General features: G+C 34.3%; 1 long non-coding RNA gene across 1 annotated transcript in view; it reads right to left on the bottom strand.

Moving 5' to 3' along the window:
- Nucleotides 1-7,169: 7,169 nt before the first annotated feature.
- The window catches only part of LOC141558634 (uncharacterized), a 52,289-nt gene continuing 40,067 nt past the window's right edge, over nt 7,170-19,391 (bottom strand). The window contains exon 2 of the long non-coding RNA XR_012487103.1: nt 7,170-9,951. This is a non-coding gene — a long non-coding RNA (uncharacterized LOC141558634). The remainder of the gene's footprint in view (nt 9,952-19,391) is intronic.

Raw genomic sequence — 19,391 nt, 5'->3', positions numbered from 1 at the left:
ATTTATCTTGTGGTGGGTAATCAGTCATTCTAGCTTGGAATCCCAGGAAAAGCTGATGAAATGAGGTAGGTAAAGGGAGAAGGAACAGGGCCAACCAGACTATTCAGTCTATTTGAAAGCATGTAGAGTACATACATTTGTGTTTTGGAAAGATTACTCTGACAGTGTTACTTGGAATGAGCTGTAGAAAGAAGGGACATAAAGAATTTGTTGACTAAAAAGGATAGAGTTAAGGCTAATATCAGGATTTCAGTCTTGGAGAGTGGGGAAAGGATGCTATCATGCATGCAAATAGCAAAGTCCAAAGAAGGGGCTGCTCTGAAGAGAAAGATAATGGGTCTGAATTTAGACATGTTGAGTTTAAGGTGACAATAGGATATGCATGTGGAGATGTCAATCAGGCAGTTGGAAATAGAGTATTTAAGTTCACAAGAGAAGCCAAGACTGTGCAGAGGTGTTAATTGAAATTCTGAGATTGGATATGCCTGCTGAAGGAAAGAGTGTTGAGTGAGAAGGTCAGAGGATAAAGCATTGGGATGCTTGCATTTTGAGGGCAAGAAAGGATTAGAACCCACAAAAGATATAGAAGAGTGTCCATTAGATCCTAGATACACATGAGAAAATAAATTTCCTTACTTTTTTTTGTAAAGAGAAAAGATCCTTTCTTAATTATCTCCAACTCTTTGTGATCCCATTTGGGGTTTTCTTAGCAAAGATACTAACATGGGGGCAGCCAGATGGCACAGTGGATATAGTATTGGCCCTGAAGTCAAGAGAACTTGAGTTCAAATCTAGCCTCAGACATTTAACACTAACTAGCTGTATGAACCTTGGCAAGTGACAAAGAAAGATACTATTGTGTTTTGCCATTTATTTCTTCAGCTCATTTTACAGATGAGGTTAAGTGAGTTGCCCAGAGTCACACAGCTAGTAAGTGTTTGAATGTCTGAGGTCACATTTGAAGATTACTGGTAGAGATTATTGGACAGGCTATCAGACTTAATTGATGTGTTGTTTTTCTAAACTAATTTCTTCCCTCTTTCTTTTGAATTTTTTCACTCACTGGGTATGGGAAGGAAAATATTCAGATATTAAGGTGTTGTAAACCCCCTCAAAAAAGTCAATGAAAAATTAAAAGAGGAAGTGTTTGGAGAAATGGGCAAAGAAGAGAGAGTGATGTTACTTAAGTAAGAAGAGAAAAGATTTCTAGAAATGAGTCAACAGTGCTAAATCCTACAGAAAAGCAGATCTAGATAAGAAAATATCACTGAATTTGATAGTTACAAAATTGTAGAACCTTAAAGCTAAAAAGGCCACAATAGTCATGTTTCAAGCCTCACCCCTTTAAGAAGCCCTACTACTCCAAATCTTGGAGATGGTCATTTCAGGCTTTGCTTAAAAGCTCACCACCTCCAGAAAAAGTTTGTGCTGCTTTTGGTCAGTTCTACATATGAGAAAGTTTTTTCCGGATATTGACTCTGAATTTGTCTCTTAGAAACTTCTACTCATTGATACTGGTTCTGCTCTCTAGAGCTAAATAGAACAAGTCTAATCCTTCTTCCTTATACCAGTCCTACAAATTTGTGAATTAAGAGGTCATTGATGACCTTCAAAAGGCACTTATAATATATATATAAATATAATATATATAAGGTCAAGAAAGAAGTCATATCACAAAAAATTACAGAGTGAGTGGGTGAGAGGGAAATGGAGGAAGAAAGAACACTTTGTTGATAAATGGAAGGAAAGAAATTAGCTCAAGAGCTTTCGAGGTCTCTTTCTTTAGCTTGTCTTGTTGATGAAAGTACCAGGCAGTTGGTTCAAGGGAAATGCTGATTGAAATGATTCTCTGATTTTAATAAAGGATTTGACTTGTCCATAAACTTTCTTTAAAAAAAACTTGCCAAGCTAAGTGTCTTTTGTCAGGTTCTCAAAAATCATTAGTCAAAAGGGGAGAGTCCAGTAATATATAAAATAGTTTCAAAGAACTATGTACAGGATAGGTAGAACCCAATATTGGCATTAACATGGCCTAGAAATTGAAATATCCTCATTGTAACCCACAGTCAGACACTAATTAACAGAAGCACAAATTCCCATTTGGACAGGAGTCTGAGAGATGATCTAGTCTAACTTGTAAGTATAAGTCATTTTCTCTTCCCAAATCAGACAAAAAAATAAATAAATCTAGTTAATAAATAAATAGTTAAATAAATAAATCTACACACACACACACACACACTCAGTGTTGTAAAGAAATATAAATTGCCCATAAAGGAAATAGACAGGGAAGTGCATAAGAGAAAGGGAGATTATAAAAGGGAGAACAAATTAAGGGGGGCAGTGGTTATAAGTCAAATAGACTTTTGAGGAGGGATGGGATAAAAAGAGAGAAAGAAGATAAAATAAAAGAAAATGGGATGGAGGAGGAAAGGTAGTTACCATTACTGTGAATGTTAATGGAATGAATTTACCAATAAAATTGAAGCCCATTGTAGAATGACTGAGAAACCAAAATGCAACATTTTTTTTTGTTTCTAAGAAATGTACTTAATACAGAAAGACACACAAAAAGTTAAAATAAAGGATAGAAGCAGAATATAATTTGCTTCAGCTAAACTAAAAGAAAAGGCAGAAGTAGCAATCATGACTTCAGACAAAGCAAAAATGATTAAAAGAAATAATCATAGAAACTACCTTTTGCTAAAAGGTTACATAGACAATGAAGTAATATAAAAATTACAGTAAGTTTCCTAAATAAACACTACCTTTCTCAAATATGTGCCAATATAGGGCCAAAAGATATAAAGAGAAAGCTTTCATAAGAGGAAATTAAAATTATTTTAGTCATATGAAAAAATGCTCTATATCACTATTGATTAGAAAAAGGCAAATTAAAGCAACTCTGAAGTACCACCTCATCATACCTACCAGAAATAGCAAGCCCTCAGGGAGATGAATGGAAAAGAGATATTCACTAATGAATTCTAGGTAATGAACTGGTTCTATCATTTGGAGAATAATTTGGAACTAATTTCAAAGGTCATAAAATTGTGTATGCCCTATGACCCAACAATACTTCTACTATCTCTGTAACTCAAAAATCAAAGAAAGATTTTTATATACACAAATGTTTATAGCAACTCTTTTCGTGGTGGCAAAGAATTGAAATTCAAGTTGATCCTCATCAGTTGGGCTACGGATAAACAACTTGCAGTATATAACTGTGATGGAGTACTGCTATTCTGTAGGAAATTATGAGGGTGGTTTCAGAAAAATGCCATGGCAATTCTTACATGAGCTGATGCAAAATAAAGGGAGAAGGACCAGGAAATCATTGTGTTCAGTAACAGCAATATTGTAATGATGATCAACTGTGAAAGACATGGCTAATCTGTGGTCCAACATCACAGTGGTCCAAGACAACTCATGATGAAAAAATACTATCCACCTCCAGAGAGAGAACTTATGAACTCTGAATGCAAATTGAAATGTAATTTTCTCACTTGCTTTATTTTTTTTTTTGCTTTTTAAAAATATGGCTAACATAGAAATATGTTTTGCACAATTTCACATATATAATTGATATATCCTTTGCCTTGTTAATGGGTTGGAGAAGGTGGGAGGGAAGGAGAGAACTTGCGACTCAATTTTTTTAAAATGCTAAAAGTAAATATTTTTAATATAGCTTTTATTTATAAAACATATGCATGGGTAATTTTTCAACATTGACCCTTGCAAAATCTTCTGTTCCAAATTTTCCCCTCCTTTCCCCCACCTCCTCCCTTAGATGGCAGGTATTCCAATACCTGTTAAAATATATGTTAAATCACAGATATATACATAACATCTATACAATTATCTTACTGAACAAGAAAAATCAGATCTTGAAAGAAAAAGAAACCTGAGAAGGAAAACAAAAATGCAAGCAAACAACAACAGAAAGAGTGAAAATGCTATGTTGTGGTCCACACTCAATTCTCACAGTCCTTTTCCCTGGGTGTTAAAAGTAAATATTAAAAATTTAAATATCCAAAAATAAAAGAGAAATAGTTGCAGTATATTTCATAGTTATATATATATATATATATGTATATATATATATATATAATTATATATAGGTACATATAATTATATGTAATCATATAGATGATTAATAATACAGAAGGAATTATAAAGGAAAATGTTTTTAGTCTCTTTTACCCCTACCCAAACAGTTTGAGAAGCACATAAATTCTCTGCAGGGTTATCAACAATTCAGCAGACATTTATTAAGGATCTATTTGAATGCAAAGCACAGCATTGTGCTAGGTGTTTTGAGAGGTATAGAATTTAGATTAGGTCAGTCCCTGCTATATTGTAGTTTATAAACTGATAAACTGACTATAAAAATGGACCACTCAGACCAGCTCAGAACATTGGTCTGCCTTGAGGAGATTTAATTGTTTGTAGTTGGGTTGTGATAATATAACTGTTCAGCAAGGCATTGCTGTACTAAGGGAGAAGCTGGAGGGCCACTTGCCAACAACTAGTATGTCATAGAGATCCATCCAGATTCTCCCTCAGAAGGCAGAATGGGCCTAGTATTTAATCTTGAACAGGAAAATGGCTTGTCCTTGGTCAAGCATATAATAAGCAACAGACCAAAGATTTGAACCCTGATCTTCTTATTCCAGATAGAGAACAAAGAAAACAAAACAAAAATGATAGTTTACTCATAGATTCAGTGCTTCAAAATAAAACACATAAAAATTACAGCAAAACCTGGAAAGAGGGTGGTTATATTGAACGTGAGTGTATTGATTAAAAGAAATGAAAGACGCTCAGGGATCTGTGAGAACAGAAAAGAAATCTGATGTTAAGGGCACAGGTATTAAACCTGAAGAAATTTCCAGTTTCAATGAATACCACGGCAATCAGTTGCTTAGCATATGACTTTTTTTTTTAACCTCATTTTCCTTTTTTCCAAGGGAGAGATAATGACCACATGACCATCTCTTACCAGAGTGTTGTGAAGATTAACTAATAAATGATTATGAAGCACTTTGTGCAATGTAAAGTGCTATATAAATGCTTAATAATAATAACCACCTTGTCAAGCATCCAATGTTGCTTTTGAGTCCTGTGGTCCCTGTGTAATGATATTGAGCCTTTATAAAGTGCTCTTCAAATAGTAAATAATTCATTCCCAGAGAACCCCAGGGAAGCAAGAAAGTACTCCTCTTCCTTCTTACTTTGGAAGCACAGAGATACTACATTTGCCCAAGGCAATGCAGAAAGTCCATCGGTGAGAAAGCTAGCACTGGAACTATGGCCTTCCCTACGTCTGAGCCAACTCACTCACAACCTAGAGAATGGCTCTCAGTTATGGACAGGGACTGGGAGGGGGTTGAGAGAAGGCTCTTTTCATCCTTTGGGTCAAACTCAGGAGTTTGTTACTCCCCAGGATGTGGTTATTGCAGGCTTTGCCTTAGAAAGCAGCAGACAAGAGAATATGGCTAAGTATGGATTGAAAATGTGTGCTATTGCTCCTGGTTCTCAAAATGGATAGAATACAAGAAGAGCAGGCCTCTCTGGTTCTTGAATGGATGAGGGAGAGAGAGAAAATAGGAAAGTGTTTTCAGAAAGAAGAAATTTAAATGGCTTCACAAAAATCCAGATCAGAGTGATGGCTAAATTTAGGTTGGGAGGGTTTCCTATATCCAAGGACAATTCCAAGTACAATAAGGCTGGCTTGGGGCTCTCTTTGGCTATGCTTACAGTAACCGGAGCCCTGCCCAGAGCAAGGGGGCTGAAGCAGGCTGGGCTGCTCCAGAACTTGAGGAAGGGGCAGAAGGAGAAAGGAAAGTAGCAGGAATAGATCATATAGGACTATCTCCATCTCAGTGATCTCAAAAACTTTAAGGAAAGACAAAAAAAGGACAATGTTTGTTCCACCTTAAACAACATGACTAAAAAGGAATAAATACTATTTATAGAAAATCCCTCTATTTATGAGCAGGTAGAGATAACCAGAGGCACCTTGGGACAGACAGTATCATATTCCTACAGAGGCTGTACAGTGGAAGATCAGAAAATTGAGTAATAACTAGTGACAGCCACTGAGTTAGACCTAGCCATGGCATGAAGATTGCCTAGATTTTTTTAATGGAGATGGGAGGGTCATACTTCTCTTGGCTAGATCTCCATCTAAATATTTCTACTGAACAAGTCTGTTCATACTGGGATCCTCTAGCTCCCATAAAATAAATGTAATCAGCATATTCCCACCTCTCCTCATTTCTCTAGTTATTGAATCAACAACATTTCTAGAAAATATATGTAAATTAATTGCCCTACTTCACATTTCTAACCAAAACAGCCCTCTCCTGGTCATCACCTCCCTATTTGCACTGATTCTATTAGAGTATAAGTTCTCTAAAAGCAGAGGTAATCTTACTTTCTGTAATTATATTATTGCTTTTCACAATGTCTAGCATATGTTAAGGGTTTTTAAATAAATAATTATTCATTTATTCATTTTTGTTGTTATCTTCTACAAGTAGAGCTCATAATGTCCTGGTATACTGTTTGCTTCGATTATTTAGAAATCATGAAATCATAGGATCCAAGATCTAGAACCAGGCAAAAATGTAGAGGTCATAAAATCCAACCTCCTCATTTTACAGATAAACTAAGTTTCAGAGAGATGATTTCCTGAACAGGGTCACACAGTCAATAGGTATCTGAGATAGAAATCACCACCCCTAAATAAAAGCAAAGGAATCATAGGACCATCTCTGCTCTGACTAGTGTTCTTCAAGCTTTGGCATCAAGGTGCCATACTAGGATTCTCCTCCTCCCCCTTCCCCTTCCCCTTCCTCTTCCCCTTCCCCTTCCCCTTCCCCTTCTCCTTCCCCTTCTTCTTCCCCTTCCCCTTCCCCTTCCCCTTCTCCTTCCCCTTCCCCTTCTCCTTCCCCTTCCCCTTCTCCTTCTCCTTCTCCTTCTCCTTCTCCTTCCCCTTCTCCTTCCCCTTCTCCTTCCCCTTCCCCTTCCCCTTCCCCTTTTCCTTCCCCTTCCTCTTCCCCTTCCCCTTCCCCTTCTCCTTCCCCTTCCCCTTCTCCTTCCCCTTCCCCTTCTCCTTCTCCTTCTCCTTCTCCTTCTCCTTCTTCTTCTCCTTCTTCTTCTTCTTTCTTGTTCTTGTTCTTCTTTCTTCTTCTCCTCCTCTTCCTCTTCCTTCTTCTTCTTCTCCTCCTCCTCTTCCTCTTCCTTCTTCTTCTTATCCTTCTTTTTGTAATTAAAGCTTTTTATTTTCAAAACATGCATAGACAGTTTTCAACATTCCCCCTTGCAAAATCTTGTGTTCCAATTTTCTCCCTCTCTTCTCCTGATCCCTTCCCCTAGAGGGCAAGTAATCCAATATATTAAACATGAGCAATTCTTCTATATCAAAGCCTCCCACTCTAAAGATTAGGAAACTGAGGTCAGAATGCTGAACTTAATCCAGAAAACATGGCTCATCAGTGGCAAAACTGGGCTTCAAATCTAGATCACTTCATTCCAAACACAGTAGGAATCTCTTCCCATGCTTCTATAATTAGGGTCTGGGCTTTAATAATATGATCACCTAAAGGCTTCAATGATAGCAATTAATTACCAATCTCTTTCAAAGATGAAGCTGTGTCCTTAAAGCTCATTTAACACATTGGTCCTGGAAAACTCCTTCCCCTCTCTTGGTGGTGGCAATATTTGGAATCCTTCCATAAACTAACCAGGGATATATCAGACTTGGAGAAATCAGGTCTCAATCTATTTATTTCTTGACTCTGCATGTGTCATTGAACAGATTATTTATTCTACAGTTGAAAATAAGCACTGATTTTTTTTATTAGAGGACCTAGATTCAAATCTTGACTCTGCACTACATATATGTAGCTTTAATGTATAGTCATTAAATTTTCCAGTGCTTCAGTCCAGAAGATGAGACTAAAAGACTTTGAAGTTCCTTTCTAGTTCCAAGTTTCAGATTATTCATGATGATGTTTAATAGGAATTATAAAGACTAGTTTCCCATGCCATTAATGGGAATGAAATAAACCAGCCATGGCTCTACTATGTGAAAATGATACCTCACAGAGGCAAAAGTGGTACCATAGTCACCAAAATATAGGTCATACTTTCAAATCTAGCCATAAAAATGTGAATACAGTCTGTAATCATTTTTTTCACAAGCCCTAGGAAAGGCCATGTGGGGCAATTGAAAGAATGGTGGATTTGAAGACAGGGCCTGAGATAGAATCCCAGTTCTGCCATAAAATTCATCTATAAAATGAACTGAACCAGATGAACTCTAGATTCCCTTTCAACTCTAAATCTACGATACCAATATACTGTTTGCTTTAAATAATTTTTGGCATAACTACATAAGTATAATGTATATCAAATTTCTTATCTTCTCAAGGAATGAAGAGGGAAAAAGAGAGAAAATTTGAAACTCAAATTTTTGAAAAACAAATGCAAACTATTTTTTACATATAGTTAAGAAAAAAATTAAATTCAAAAATTATTTTTAAAAATTTAAAATTTTTACAGTTGGGAGTATAATTTCAAGAGATAACCTATATTGGCTCAATGTAAAATGGATAAGAAACTTCTTTAATACACCTTTGTTGCACTGTAAAATGATTCACCAGGAAAAGAAAAGGATAAGAGATATGAAAAAGAACTTTGGGTTTCTCCAGAGAAGGGCTCTATGTTAATTGAAGATATTAATAATGTCAGCTTCCCTGCCGACTCACTGTGTGACACTGGATAAACTTCTTGACCCCTTTTCACTCAGCTTTCCCCACTATAAAACGAGGTAATAATGCTTGTCACTTAAGACCTCATATGGCCACTGTGATGAGTTAATGAGATAGTGAGTCACATTCTTCCCAGGGTTCGAGTCACTCCCTGTTGGTAAGTCAGTGCTCTATTGACTCTTGCTAATAGATGACTAATTAGTGTACTAAAAAGCAAATGACCACATCCAGTTCTTCATTCCCAATGAGATGTTCTTCCATGATACCTGAGCCAAGTTCTAAGGGGGTTTGTTATTTTCTCAAACACTAAATTCAGTGTTTTATTTCCTTAAAAAGTCTGAAAAGCAATTGTAGAAGAAAGGGACTAAGCATATGAAATAACAAGATGAAAGATGGGGAAGTGAAAGATGGGACTAGTCCTAGCAGGGTCAGGTGAGATCAGAGATGCTGGAGAAAGATGGCAGCATTAAGAAGGAACCGTGAGAGTTACCAGATAGGTATCTTGCTAAGAAGTTTCTTTGGGATTCAGGTGTCACTTTTTTGCCAGGTAATGCCTTATTTTGGTAATATGGTTGATAATCCTAACCTGTGTGAAATAGAGGGCCACTCTGGGAAAGAAAATAAGTAGCCTGTTTGGGCAATGGTTAGAGCATTAAGTCTGGAGTCAGGAAGACTCATTTTCCTGAATTCAAATCTAGCATCAGACACTTATTAGATCCTGAGCAAGTCATTTAACCTTGTTTGCCTCTATTTCCAAAGTACTCTGCTATCTTTGTCAAGAAAATCCCATATGGAGTCACAAACAATCAATTATGACTGAAATAACTAAACAAAAAATACTTAAATAAATCTGTGATCTCATTGTGGTATTCCTTTCCATCTATACCTGTCTAACCTAAGGAACTTTTGCCATATCTTCCCATACATTCACCATTGGGTGTACTGGAAGCCTTCCTTATTTTCTGCTGCCAGAAAACTGTTGGTTTCCTACTGCTGCAGAAAAACTAATGAATCACGGGGCCTTATCATCTGTCATCCCCACTCAGGCCACATGACCAACTCACCTTCTCTTCCTAGAATATATCCCTGATGACATTTCTGACAGCTGTTCTTCTTTGAAGTTCCTCTTCAGTTTTGTGTTATAGGCTGTCCATGTCCCCGATCCCTCAACCTGCATTACAGTGATATAGTTATTTTCAATTCTTTGAAAACTATGTATTCCATATCTAGCAACTATAATCTACTAGTAGAATATTGTTATTAAAAAGATTTCCTAAAATATATAACAGCAGATATTACCGAATCAATGACATTCTAATCTCAAATATTTGGCCAAAAATGATCCTCTGAACATAAATAATAGACAAAAAGAAGTATAATCTCACCAAAAGTGAGATTTTATGATAAAGGATATTCAGAGGCAGAGTTCAAGTTATTATCCAGAGGCAGAATCCAAGTTGAAGAGATCTTCCCTATGGATGGTTAAGACTTTTAGATGCTCCCATATGTATTTGGAACATACAGTACAAATAGGTAACAAGTTAGTTATATAATTTAAATAGGAAGAAGAGAGGAGACTGAATTTTCTCCAGGAAATTAAGAAGTTCCTTTGACAGATCTAAACTTCTATTGGAAACAAATCAAGAAATAAATAGCTGCAATTATATAAAGATCTAGAAAAACTAAATCCATCAAAATGATGTCATAGTCCTCCAACATATTTTTATGAAGTCTTGTCAACTAAGGATTCAACAACTCTACTTATAATTTCAGATAACCAAACTTGTTGCCTTCATTAGAACCAGAAATGGGCTAACAAATCAATACCAAAGATGATTTTGTCCAGAGAGAAGTCTTTCCTTTGAAAATTTCTCCTTAAAAATCCTCCCTAGAAAAAGTTTATATCCAATAGATGCTCAAATAAAAACTTAAGTCTATAATTGTAACTTCCATTATTAATCCCTTACTTATAGTGACTTCATATAATTTCATCAGTCCCAGAAATTCAATTCAAAGAGTTCTGTCCAGGGGTCAGATTTGTATTCATATAAATTAGCAATTATTTTTGTCACTATGAGAAGTCCAAAGACAAGGGCAGGGATTCTGTCTTTAGCTGACATAATTAATAATTGACAATAAAGATCAAGAACCAGGTTCTGGCATCCCTATAACAATGGCTAGATAATTCTTAAGTCTCCTTGCAACTCCAACATGCATTCAATCTGTGACTCCAGAAACCCACAGCTATAGTATCTGTGAGTGAACATAAGGGCAAAAGACTCGTTGGGCTCATGGGTTTTAAAAGTCAAATTATAAACTCAAAGCAGAAAAGACTTCCTTCAGTTACAGAACAATTAGTAAGTATTAATTATTATGGTGATAATTACAAATATACTATATAGATAAAATATGCAATTAAATAATTATAATTATTCATTAGTGCCCACAGAATAATTACAGGATAATGAGCAAGGTTAATAATAGTGTTCACATTAAACATGCATTCTTTCCTTCCTTCCGATTAGATAAATACTTCACCTCTCTGGGCATTAGTTTCCTCATCTGTAAAATGAGAAAGTCTAAAGCAAATGATTTTAGGTCAATTCAACAAATATCTGGTAAGCACTTACTATGCACAATATACCATGTTAGGCACTGGAGTACTATGTTATTAATTACTGGACCAAAAATATGTTATTATTTCTGACAGCATACTGCCAAATAGCTCATCAAAATTATCCTACCAAATTGCAATTCCACTCGTAATGTATGAGTAGACATCTTTCTCAATACCCCAATAGTATTACTTTCTCATTTTGGAATAGGGTATTTAGGTTTTGTTTTCTTTTTGATAAATTCAATGAATCTAAAGAAATAACTCAGTGTTGTTTTAGTTTTCTCTGATATACTAGAGAGATTGAACATTTTAGATGTATCCTTTGTACTTCATGTATCCTTTTATAAATTATCTGTGTAAAAAATAATCCACCAAATTAATGAAAAAATACAAAGGAAGATAGGCTAGCCCTACTAGACCTAAAACTATATTATAAAGTCATGAAAATCATTTGGTACTAGCTAAGAAATAAGAGTAGTGAATCAGTGAAATAGTGTAGGTACACAAGACACAATGGTTAGTGACTATAGTAATTTAATGTTTAATAAGCCCAAAGACTCTTGCTTCTGGAATAAGAACTCACTTTTTAACAAAAATTTCTGGGAAAATTGGAAAATAGTATAGCAGAAACTGCCGCCCTATACCAAAATAAGATCAAAATATGTTCATGATTTGGACATAAAGAATGATACCATAATCAAATTAAGAGAACAATGGATAGACTATCTCTCAGATATTTGGAGAAGGAAGGAATTTATGACCAAAGAAGAACTAAAGAACATTATGAAATGTAAATGGATAAATTTGATTTTATTTATCCAGTGCAGCCAAGATTAGAAGGGAAGCAGAAAGTTGGAGAAATTTTTTTACATCCAATGTCTTTATTTAAAGGCCTCATTTCTGGGGCAGCTAGGTGGCACAGTGGATAGAGCACTAGCCCTGAAGTCAGGAGGACCTGAGTTCAAATTTGACTTCAGACACTTAACATTTCCTAGCTATGTGATCCTGGGCAAGTCACTTAATCCCAATTGCCTCAGTGGGAAAAAAAATAAAGGCCCCATTTCTAAAATATATAGAGAGATATATAGAGAACTGTGTCAAATTTATAAAAATACAAGTCATTCACCAATTGATGAATAAAAAATAAAAATAAAGGCATTTTAGTCATATGAAAAAAATACTCCAAATCACTATTGATTGGAGAAATGCAAATTAAGACAATTCTGAGGTACCCCTATATACTTTTAAAATTGGCTAAGATGACAGGAAAAGGTAATGATAAATGTTGGCGGGGATGTGAGGAAACTGGGACACTAATGCATTGTTAGTGGAGCTGTGAATTGATCCAACCATTCTGGAGAGCAATTTGGAACTGTGCCCAAAGGATTATCAAACAATGCATACTCTTTGTTTCAGTAGATATCACCATTGGGTCTGTACATCAAAGAGATCATAGAGAAAATCCACATGTGCAAAAAATGTTTATAACAACCCTTTTTATTGTGGCAAGGAACTGGAAATTGAGTGAATGCCCATCAGTTGAGGAATGCTGAATAAGTTATGGTGTATGAATATAATGGAACATTATTGTTTTTTAAGAAATGATGAGCAAAATAATATCAGAATAGCCTGGGAAGAATTACATGATCTGATGCTGAGTGAAATGAGCAGAACTAAGAGAACATTGTACAAAGTAACAAGATTATATGGTAATCAATTGTGGTGGACTTGGTTCTTCTCAACATGTATTGATTTAAGATAATTCCAATAGACTTGAAATGGAAAATACCATCCACATCCAGCGAGAAAATTATGGAAACTGAATGTAAATTGAAGAATAGTATTTTCATCTTTGTTTTTTCTTTCTAATTTTTCCCTTTTTGGTTTGATTTTTCTTATAGAGCATGACAAATATAGAAATAATATTTAAAATAATTGCACATGTTTAATCTTTATCAGATTCCTTGTAATCTGGGGTGGAGGAAGAAAGAGGAGGGAGAAAAATTTGAAACACAACGTCTTAGAAAAATGAATGTTGAAAACTATCTTAATATGAACTAGGGAAAATAAAATACTGTTGAAAAAATTTTAATTATCCACTAGGATAATTGTTTGGCTTTTTTTTTTGTATTGGTTCTTTGTATATTTTCAATATAAAAATTTTAGCTATCCCATTTATAACAAGTTGTTCCCCCAATCCTATTTGGTATCATATTATTCTCCAATTTTCCCAACACTGTTTATTAAATAATGAAACAATTACCTAGTTTACATTTTTCATAAATCTATCAAAATACATTTTATGTATACATTCTATTTCAAACATCACTATACTATTCCATTGTTCCATTGTACATATATATATGTATGTATATATATATGTGTGTATATATATACATGTGTATATATATATATATAATACATGTATATATATATATATACACACACACACACACACACACACACACATATATATATATATATATATATATATAATATGTGAATATGTATACACACCCATGTTTAATCCAGCAGGGTTAGATATCAATTATAGAATAAATATTTAAGCCCAGAAGAACAAATCTATCCTTCTTTATCAACATTCTTCCTAAAATTCCTTTTAATTCTTATTGTTTAATTGTTTTCTGTCATGTCCAACACTTTGTGACTCCAGTTGGGGGTTTCTTAGTAAAGGCACTTGAGTAGCTTGCCATTTCCTTCTTCAATTAATTTTACAGATGAGAAAACCTTGTTTGCCTCAGGGTTACGTGACTTGCCCGAGGTCACCCAGCTAAGTGTTTGAATCAGGCTTTGAACTCAGGAAAATGAGTTTTCCTGACTACCAACTCAGCACTCTATCCACTGCATCCTACCTGACCTTGTTTTTAACACTGTTACAATCTCAGAATTTTACAGCTACCAGAGCGCCTCAGTGATCTTGTAGTCCAACTATAGTTGAAAAAAAAAACAATTTATATAACATACATTATTTATGCAATTTTTAATTTTTGTCAATAACTTTATTAGCATCACCTATGGTAAGTTAAATTACAAAATAGTTAACCTTTATTTCTAACAGCACTTTTTAACACATTGTCTTTATCATTTTTGAGGGACATTGAGATATGAATGATTTGCATGAACTTTTTCATCTAAATTAATTGTTTTGTTGAGGCTTCTGGATTTCCTTAGTTTAAGAATCACCTTATTTACAAATAATATTTTACTTTGTCAGGTCCAACGTTAAAACCCTTATATTTTGTTCTTGTCCTATTAACATTGTGAGAATTTTTGCTAAAATGGCAAATCACAATGAAAGTAAAAAACCTTCCTTTCTATATATTCAGTGGGAATATTTCTCCATTTTTAATTATGCTGACTCTTGGCTTCAGGTAGAAGGGTTTTATTAAATTGAGCTAAATTTCCTCAATTCCTACTGTTTAGTGCTTTTTAAAAGTCTTATTTTTATCAAAGGCCTTTTCTGCAATTATTAATGTGATTTTAATATTTTCCATTGATGTAATGTATATTATGTCCATTATTTTTGTAATTTTTGGACTAATTTCATATTCTCAGTGTTATTAACTCCTGATGATTGCTTTAAATGTATTATTATATTTTATTTATGAGTATTTTACTTAGAATTTTTGCATCTATATTAATGAAAGAATTTATTCCATAGCTTTATTTTTCAATATTCTATTTGTCAGCCTTTTAAGTGAAGACCATATTTATGTCATTTAAAGTTTTGGATAACACAATCCATTTTCCTCTATGTTTAGGAATAATATTATCGTAGAGAAACTCACAGATTTTTATAATTGAAAAAAGTTCTCAGAAGTCAGCAAGATCAATCTATTAACCAAGGATCTCCTGTACAACATTCTCAATAAATGATTTACCAGCCTTGGCTTGAAAACTTTTAGTGAAGGGAAGCCCATTATTTCCTAAGGCATCCCATTCCATTTTGGAATGGTTCTAATTGGAAAGAAGTTCTTCCTTACCACAATCCTAAATCTGTTTCTCTACCACTCCATACCCATTGACCTCCAAAGTAAAGCATAAACTTACTCCCTCTTCTATTTGACAACCCTTTACATACTTTATTTTTTCCTCTAAATACTTTAAAATAGCACTTAATAATCTCCCAAAGTCTTCTTTTCTCCAAGTAAATCATCACCAGATCTGGCAACTCATCCTCACACAACATCTCATTATCTCTTTGTCGTTTTTAGTGCTTCACTATACTGGTCATTCTCCCTTAGATGAGCTCCAATTTATCAATGCCTGTTGTAAAATGGGGCAACAAGAACTAAAAACAACCACAATTTGTTCTTTGAAAGCTTAGCAATTTTTATCTGTCAATTCATCTGAACCAATGATTTGCCTTCCTTAGGGAAATTAGTTTCTGATTTACCTTATTTCTTATTCCAAGCTTTGTCTATCAAGCTTATTTATTTGCTGCCATGTTTCAGTAACTGGCATTTCTTAAAAAGTCATCCTTTTCATTAGAGTTATCTAATTATTACCATATCTCTCTACATAATATTCCCTTGTTGATAGTATAACAACTTGTGTTAATAATTATCTCTTTTTAATCCTAGAAGCAATATAATGGCCCCTAAGCTTCATGTGTTTCTTCTCTTCATCTTTAGGGAGTTTATTCTAAACAAAAAATTATTAGTTCAATCACAGTCACTCTGAGCCCCCAGTTAGGAAAATTCCTAACATTAATCAGAGATCACATTCTTTCCATATACATTTATATCTATCTCTGGTTAACCTCTAGTCTCTCTGTGATTGAAGCAAAATTCAAGTTACTGGAAATGTTTGGGTAATAAGGCAGTAGAGTGTAGTTTAGATAAGTGGGAACCAAAAGGAAAAGTTAAGAAAAAAATCAGCCTTTTTTATTGGGGCTTCCCTCACTTGATGAGTATATTGGCGGCATTTGTTCAGATTTTCTGCTCTGAGATATCTTCAGATCTGATAATTCTCATTCACATCTCTCTCTCTCTCTCTCTTTTTTTTAATGTAGACACTTCTGGCTTCATTTCATAGGCTTGTATATGTAGTATCATTTTAAATATTATATTGTTTTTCAATTAGTCTTTAAACCATTTATTATTTATTTCCACTCCCTTTTATGTGTTATGTTTCTCTAATTGGCTTAATGTACATTATCCCCTCCCCACTTCACACATTTTACCTGGAAGTCAAATCGACCCACTTATTATTGCCCATACAGGACATTCTATATCAACCACATAACTTCACAATGACTGTACCCTATGTCTGGATAATGTTTCCTCCTCACTTCTTCCTTTGAGAATCCCTACACTGCTTCAAAACTTAAGTCAAATTCCCCTGCCTATTCAAGAGATCTTTCCTAATTATTTTGAGTTATGCTAAGTAACTTAAACACTCATCTTCTTTGATCCAGATATCTCACTGCTAAGCATATACTCCATGGAGGACCCCAAAATGTAAGTATCTTGCTATACAGAGAACTTTTGTATCAGCACTCTTTGTACTGGTTTTAGAAATATTATGTTGTAACAATGAAAAATATTATGGATACAAAGAAGCATAGGAAGATATATGAACTGATGTAAAGTGATATAAACAGAAAAAAGTTATACAATGACAACAATGTTAATGAAAAGAATATCAACAATAAAGAGAAATAAAATTCTTCAAAATTATAATAACCAAACTTGATCCCAAAGAGAAAAATATGAGAAGGTATCTCTCCTCATTTACAAAGGTAAAAGTCAATGGATATGGAACACTGATTAACATACTAGGCTTTTTTGAAATATTGGTTAAATTTACAGAATTCTTTTTTTCTCCTTTCTTACATGGGATGGCACTAGAATGAAAGGGAGGACAGAAAGGGACATATAGAGAAATTTAGGCAATTTAAAAGGAGTCCTTTGTTATATCTCAATTGTTGTTTTCCCCTCCCTACTCCACTATATAATTGAATATTGCCTTATTTGTGATCATAGTGTATACCTCTTGCAAAATATAAGCTCCTTGAGAGCAGAAATTGTTTTTATCTTTGGGTCTCCAGTGCCTAGCAGATTGCCAGGACATAGTAAGAACTTAATATTGAATGCTGAATAAATATCAATACTGTCACATATGCTTTTAAAAAATATTTTGAAATTGTGTTTTTCCTGTAAGCAGCCTATTCATGGATTTTAACATATTCTGTAATTATTTAATAGGAAAATTCAGATCATCAATAGTTTGTTTAACTACATTGTTTAATGTTTAACTATATTGTCTTCTGGAAATTGTTAGGTATTACTTTTGATCTAAATGTCTTTGGGAGGGAATAAAATTGAAATTATTTATCTTATTTTACTACAACCATTAAAATGAATGAACTAATTTGATTAGGAACTTACAAATTATTGATTCTACATGATTCCCTAAGGCTTTACCCATATTTCACTTCTTTGGAGCTCACTAGCTACTTTTCTTCCCTCCTTCATTCACTGGCTATTGTAATTGTTTCTTGTTTACATAAAAACTTTTTGCACTTTATTCTATATATTCACAGTTGCAGAACTGAAATAATTACCCATAAATTTTAAGCAAATTTATCTACATATATCTTATTTATCTACATATATCACACAAAACTTTCCTCGGTCTCCACTATGTCAAACAGGAGTCAGTGACTTATGGTACATGTGCCAAAGGTGGTATACAGTTCATTTTTTATTATTATTAAAGCTTTTTTTTATTTTCAAAACATATGCATAGATCATTTTCAACATTCACCCTTGCAAAACCTTGCATTCCAAATTTTTCCCTCCCTTCCCCTCACCCTCTCCCCTGGACAGCAAGTAATCCAAAATATGTTAAATATGTGCAATTCCTCTATACATAGTTCCACAATTATCAGATTACAAGAAAAATAAGATCAAAAAAGAAAATATAAAACAAAATCAAAATACAAGAAAACAACAACAAAAAGAGTTAAAATCTTATATTGTGTTCTACTCTCAGTCTCCAAAGTCCTCTCTCTGGATGCAGATGGCTCTCTCCAACACAAGACCATCAGACAATTCATTTTATTTAGTACACAAAATGAATTTCATCCACCCCACCCAAAAGTATTATTTTAATGATAATTATATCTGTTTCAAAATTCTCAGTAATAACTAGAGGATGATAGTAGCATAAGAATTATTAACCTCATCTTTTCTTCTTCTCTCTGTCTCTGTCTCTCTCTCTCTCTGTCTCTCTCTCTCTCTCTCTCTCTCTCTCTCTCTCTCTCTCTCTCTCTGTCCTTATATAGAAATCCCCTTCACTATTTAGATAAGCAATTCTTCCACAGTAGTCTTAAACAGTTGCCTGAGGCTCTGCATGATGTGCCCACAGACAAAGAACTAGAATGTGGCCAGAGTAAGACTCCAGCCCATATGTTCCTGCCTCCCAAACTACCCTTCTAGTTACAATCATAATGATATCATTAGACAGGGGTTGTCTCCATTTTACAGGTGAAGAACCTCACACTTACAAGACTCAACTTCATGTCTTCTAAGTCCAATCCCATGACTATTTCCTACACCAAGCTACCTTTACCAAAATCAAAAGTGGCTCAAGATGAGGACACAAATTTCTGCCAAATGCAACACACGAGAAGAGAGAATTCTCTTGAGACATTCTCATAAAGAAGCTATAATAACTATGTCTTGTGGAAAGATGCCTGATAGCAAATTGGACCCACCTTAATGGCTTATAAGGGCAGGATGAAAGGAGACATGAGGCTTTTATTTACCTTGCTTTATCCTAGAGAAAGGAGCAAGTGGCGAGGAACATATAGTCTGGTTGTTTCTTCTCATTAATCTGCCTCCAAAGCATACATTGTCCCCCTATAAAGAAGATGCCAATGGATTTGCACATATATTTCATTCTGTCACCTAGTTTGTCTTATGAGCAATGTCATGTATTTTTAAGAAGACTTGATCAGAATTATA

Source organism: Sminthopsis crassicaudata, chromosome 2, assembly GCF_048593235.1.
Source record: "Sminthopsis crassicaudata isolate SCR6 chromosome 2, ASM4859323v1, whole genome shotgun sequence".
Taxonomy (NCBI): Eukaryota; Metazoa; Chordata; class Mammalia; order Dasyuromorphia; family Dasyuridae; genus Sminthopsis; species Sminthopsis crassicaudata.
The sequence above is the reverse complement of the archived record's forward strand: the minus strand, read 5'-3'. Positions and strand labels throughout refer to the sequence as shown.